The following is a 6,225-nucleotide window of genomic DNA, read 5'->3' as shown; positions in this document are numbered from 1 at the left end:
ACAATTTAACTTTTTTTTTTTTTTTTTTTTTTTTAATTTAAAATTCAGCATGTTCCAATCTCTGGTCTTCAAGATTTCTTCACCTATTAAGAAAACACAAAAACCTTTCCCCGTCTTTATTACCTGTACAGCAAAAAACATACCAGTGCATCTAAATCCACAGATGTGCATACGCATACACACATCTGTGTTTATACACACACGAGGAGGGAGTGAGAGAAAGTTAGCGAGAGCGACACTGAAAATCAGAATTTTTGCCTTTTCGACACAGAGAGCGCGTAAAAATTCTCTCATTTTGAGGGAACTAGAAAAAAATGGAGGCTCTGCAAAAGATTTTGATGAGTATGCCTTCGAGGCCGATGCTTTGTAACATGAGGGATCTGGGGGCCAGCACACAAATATGCATACGGATGTACATGCATACAGGATAAACATATCTATACACACAAGCGTGCACAGTAGATGTTGTATGATCTCCATATCGAGAACAACTCGTAGCCCTGATCAGACATGTAGAGTTGCAATCAATTAACAGCAGCAAGACAGCAGATCAAGGGTACAGCAAGCTTTGAGAGGCAGGGGAATGCTCACTTTGCCAGTGGCACGGCTGCATGATACCAAGGATTTTGAATTACTTTGATTTTTTGGAAGCAATTTGGTTTTTCTTTCTGCGCTGTAGCTGTGGTGGTTTTACCGTGCTGGGCAGCTAAACCCCACAACCGCTCTCTCACTCCCCCTCCTTTAGATGAGGAGGGGGAGAAGTAAAGCAAAGAACAACTCACGGGTTGAGATAAGGATAATTTAATTAAAGGGAAAAAATTATAATAATTAAATAAAGACTACCATGAACTAAACAATTTAACTAAGGGGAAATAAAAAGGGAAAGGGGAGGGGAAAAGGAAAAATAAAAAGAAGGGAGGAAAACAAACAAACAAAATAAATGAAGGCTATATGGAAGTGCAGAGGAAAGAAATTACTCTCTACTTCCCACAAATGAGCCATGATTGACCACGTCCTTGAAGCAAGGCCTCAACGCACGCAGCCGGTGTTCGAGAGGAGGACCGACGTTTTCCCAACGAGAGCCCACCCCTCCCCTCTTCTTCCTGTTTCCACCTTTTATTGCTGAGTGGGACATCACATGGTATGGAATATCCCTTTGATTGGTTTAGGTCAGCTGCCCTAGTGATGTTTCTCTCCTCACCTTTTTGCCCACCCCCTAGGAGGGTTAGAGAAAGGCCCAATGCTGTGCCACTGCTGCTCAGCAGTACACACAACACTGGTGTGATAACACTGCTGTTCCTGCTACAAGTACAGAGTACGGCACTGTATGGGCTGCTGCAGGGAAAGTAAACATTCCAGCCAGACCCAGTACAGTAGCAAATACCACAGGTTTGCCATCACGTGCTGTTCCCTAATCCATATATCCATCATCAGCCATTGCTGCAGGATCATGAAAGGTTAGAGAAGACGACTTAGGTCCAATTTAACAGCCAATGAGTTTTCGATGAGCAGAGCTGCAACAGATTTTATTTCGCCACAAGCATTTTTTTTTCTTTTTTTCTGATATGAAGTCAGAAATTTTGATTTTTTTTTTTTTTAAAGACACTAAATGTCACAAAACCTGCAACCAGACCAGATAAAGTTCAATTCAGAGTGATTCTGAATCCTTTCATTAAAACGCTGCACATTTCTGTGCAAATTATTTCTGACTCTTCTGGACAAAAGTGGATGAAATAGTTCTTACAAATTAATAATAAAAGGTTGGAAGCTTTTACTCACACAAACACTAGTGAATTTTCCAGGAAATATTGTTTTGGCAGGGAATTTTCCCAAATCTAAAATAAAGAGAGGAAAAGTTGGGTTCTCATATTAGTTACTGCTTTTGACTGCTGGACAAAGGGAATAAAAACAGTAGTTAAGTGCAAGGTTTCCTTCTCTTCTTTAGTATGGATAGGAATCGTCACTTCGGACCTTTAGCACCTTCAGAAACACACCCAGTGCCATGCAGGTTCCTCTGCAGCTACTTCTAACAATTACTGGTGCTCCTTAGCATGGAAGTTTGACTCAAAACACTCTCCAGATTTAGCTCTTTTGACTGCCCAAGGAGCTCATCATTTTGCTTGTTGCCTTCCATTTTCCTGAACACACCGGGAACGCTGTTCAGAATCTGAATGGATCTGGTCTAAGGAATGGGAAGAAAGCAAAACCAACGATACCTTGCAGTATTCCAAATTCCAAAAAAGCAGTCTCATTTTAAAAAGGACCTCAAAAGCTTTTTTTTTTTTTAAACTGACATCTGCCAACATAGCAATCCAAGCGCTAAACCAACTGAAGTTGCCCCTGAAAGCCTGAATAAAAATGAGTAACTCTGGTGCACTCAGCAGGTCTGTAATAGAAGTTGGTAAGGGTTTTAGATTTCTTTTTTTTTGCTCCAGGGTGCTGGTAAAATTTTTGCATTAAGAGATTTTGAACCTTTTGTACCAAAGAATTAGAGATGCGCTACAGTGCCAGTAGCTGGGGGTCTGGAAATACACACCAACAAGTGTCATAAGCTTTGCCTTTGCTGAAGGAAGATGAATAGTACAAAGAAAATCTGTCTAGTTTGTTTTACAGGCTTGTCTTTCTCAGTACGGAACAAACTGACCTCCCTGGTCTAACTTTGCAGTGCCTATTCTGCCTTTGTCCTGCAGAGAAGAGCAAGAAAGGAACAAATCTATTTTTGCACCCCAAAAACGCATTAGAGGAGGATTATCACACCCACCTAAGGGTACTTCCTTGTTTGTTTATAAAGCACAAAGCATTTCTCTTGGACAGTCTCTGTTGCTGGCCTCTTTTGTGCCTTCCATTTATAATAAAGATATTAAGATGCTTACCCCTTGCTTGTTTTTTTTTTTTATTTGTTTGTTTGTTTTTGTTTTTTTTAAAGAACAGTGGAAGTGGAGAGTCGGATGACAAGCAAGAACAAACACTAGAAACTCCTTGTTCTGCCCCTGCTTTTTAATCACCCAGCATCACCCCGGCTGCAAAACAGCCTCTGCTGATTTACCTGCTTGTTAAAGCACCCCACAGGCTGCAAGTGCGGTGTGCTAGGTGTCAAGTTATATTTAACGGTGCACACGTAACCATTCATCTTCCCACAGTCGAAGCACAGAACAGCCTCTTGCTAACACAACTCATCCCTGCTGCTGCAAGAAACCTCATGGCCTGCAGGAAAACCTCAAGCTAAGAGTTCCAAAGCAAAAGCAGAAAACGCATCATTTGTACTCTTTCTATTTGAGGGAATTCTAGCTGCTAAATGCTGCCTACATCTGAGGGCACGTTCTGAGGCTGCCGGGAAGGACACTCAACACCCACTGACAGCAGGAGTGCAAAGATGCCAGCCAAGAAGGCAAAGGTTAGAGCTGAACGCTGCCTCAGCTTCCTCCAGCAGCCAGCTGGGGGTCACCTTTCACCACGCTCTCTGAGACTCGGAGCCCCGAGTTACCGCAGCCGCCACGTACAGCTGCTCCTTGCTGGCCCAAACTATTTGAACAGTCTTCAGACTTCAGGGACCTGTTTTACGACAGCCTCAAGATCAAATTCATCTGTTCCTGAAGGCGCTGATCGTCCTGCTGTTTCTGTAGCTGTCAAAGAACAATCCTGAACTGAGGCACTCGTCTGATCAAACAGTGCTTCGGCACAGATTTGTCTTTAGCTTGACACATCAAGGTGAAGAGGAATCGATTCTTGCAAGCAACCTCTCAAGCAGGGATCTAATAAGGTGACCAAAACGACAGATCTGTTGTGCAGATCTGAGCACGTCACTCTGCAGGGAATCACTTTCAAGCCTAAGATGTTTCACCCATCTCCCTGCCCCAGAGCGACACAAGGAAAGCTCTTAAGCAATTGCTAGCCTCTCCTCAGTGCTCACGAGTCCCAAATCACTAATTTTACAATATATAAACCATGGCAGCTGGCACCTAGATGGCACACGGTGACACTGCACACGTTGGCAGTGCTGTCAGGAGCTGGAAAGTCAGGGGTGAGGGGGTTAAGGGAAAACCACACATCAGTTTAGCAACTTGGCTCCCGTAGGATACTTCCTACGGCAGGAGTTTTAGCAAAGTCCCTCCCTCAGAGGGACCTGCTGGCTAATTAAAACAGGACTTCTGCTGGAGCAGTCAGAAGGCAGCAGGGTATCAGGAGATATCCAGTGGGCATCACCGTCAGCCTGTGGCAGTTTGGGGTCCAGGTATCAGTGGTTATGCGTGGTTTTCTCTGCTTCACTTTCTCCAAAGCTGTGAAAAAATAGTTCTTTTACAGCACTGTACAGTCACACGTTACGGATGGAACCAGCTGCATCAACTTCCAGTACGACGGTGTTGGAAAAAGGTGCCTTTGGTGGTCAGGAGCACAACAGCTCTGGTGAGGTGTTATTTAAGTGTGTTCTTACATCTGAGTTTCCTCATAGCAGTATGTAGCTGAGGGGGTCCAGGTTTCCCAGGTAAGATTGATGTTTTTTCTCCTACCAAGCACCAGCTCAGTATACAAAGCTCTGTTAATAACACCCAAGCGTGTAGATGTTAAACTGAAACTGCTTTTAAACCTATTTGTTGTTACGAAAATAGCTTAATACACCATCTTCACAGGGTAAAAATTCACATGGAAGGACAAAAAAACCCAGAAGCGCTTCCTGAGCTTCAGTTTACCAACAGCACCATCGGATTTAGATCCTGGCCTGGCAGCCAGGATGCAGGGTCTGTAAGCATTGCTGCGATGTGCAAGTGCCAAGGCAGGTTTCTGGCCTGCCCTGAATAAAATACCTTTTTTTTTTTAATACAAACAGCGTGCCAGGTACGCTGTAATGCCAATGTGCCAGCTCAATAGAGGATGTCAAACAACAGAGGCGTTTATCCTAATTTCTGGCATGAAAACACTTTTAACAGCATTCTTTTCATGAAGAAAACCCTCTCTATCTTCTCCAATGCTCCAGGATCTGCTGCACCTGCAGGAGCCGCGCTGGTACAACCCACATCTTTGCCAAATCTTTTCAATAATTGTGCTTTACCTCGGCAATGTTGAGGTCACTCCTCTTCCTCCTCCAGCTGAGCAAGCAGCTCGCTGGCTCTGCCACACCGCAGGTGCGGAAGCGAAAGCTGGGAACACAGGAGTCAAACTCTCAGTGCTCACAAAGCCACCAGGGCAGAGGGCTGACACAGAGGCACCCCGGATCCGCTCTCCCTCCCCGCTGCGAGGCTCGCAGCAGCCCCAACCCGAAGCACACACAATGCTTCGCATGGTGATGTCACCGCTGATTCTGAGTCCCCACGTGAGGATCTGCTTCACCACTCTCAACGTTGGTGTTGGTTTTTGATTTTTGTTTTTTTTTTTTTTCTTTTAAACATTCTCAGCTTATGGGAAACCATCAGGTAAACCACAGATCGCTAGGGAAGAAGGCCCACACGAGGGAAGTCCGTGCTTTTCTTCCAGGCAGTGGCACGTGCTTTAACACGCCGCGTTCGACAAAGCAGCTCTCCCCGTTTTGCTCAGTGGCAACAGGCACGACTGCAACGCACACAGGTGTAGGCAGCACCTGCAGGTCCCAAACCCTTAACCCGTTTTTAGAGAGCACCAATTTTTTAAGTAGTGCTTTTCCCTTAATCCATGACCCCTTCTTTCCTTTATTTCTATCGGGTGGCTCTCCTCCATTTTCCTCCTCAGTGTCTGAGCAGACACTGGGAATCATTTCCGGAGGAAGGGCACGGCTGAAGCTCCTCCATCTACTCTCCGAGAAAAGAGAGTATGTTAAAGAATACATCTTTCCTTTCTTTTCCCTTTTTTAAATACAATTTCTGAAATCAACGCTGCGGCCTGGCAGCAAATACCTACGGGACTAAAGGTGATTCCTCATCCCCACTGTAACGTTGTAGTTAACCTCCCAACGAACCCATCTCCCCAGGAAGCGGCCATTTGAGATGGGAAGGGGCAGAGCAAGAGGAAGCTCTCCTTAGCCTAGCTCTTCCCCCAACACCACCTCGCCACCCAGCACCAAATTCAATTCACCTGCTCCGCCCGATCACTCGAACGGGCGTCCGACGCTGGCACACGCCGCAGCGGTGGTTCTGACGTGCCTTAAATCACCTCTCCGCAGAATATCTCGGGTCTGTACGCTCAAATAACGCAGTATTTGAGAAATAACGCCCAGAGCTCACACTCTGAGTGCAGCCCAACAGCACCGAAGCACCG

The sequence above is a fragment of the Aythya ferina genome (assembly GCF_964211825.1).
Source record: "Aythya ferina genome assembly, contig: HAP1_SCAFFOLD_136, whole genome shotgun sequence".
Lineage (NCBI taxonomy): Eukaryota > Metazoa > Chordata > Aves > Anseriformes > Anatidae > Aythya > Aythya ferina.
Note: the sequence above shows the minus strand (reverse complement) of the source record.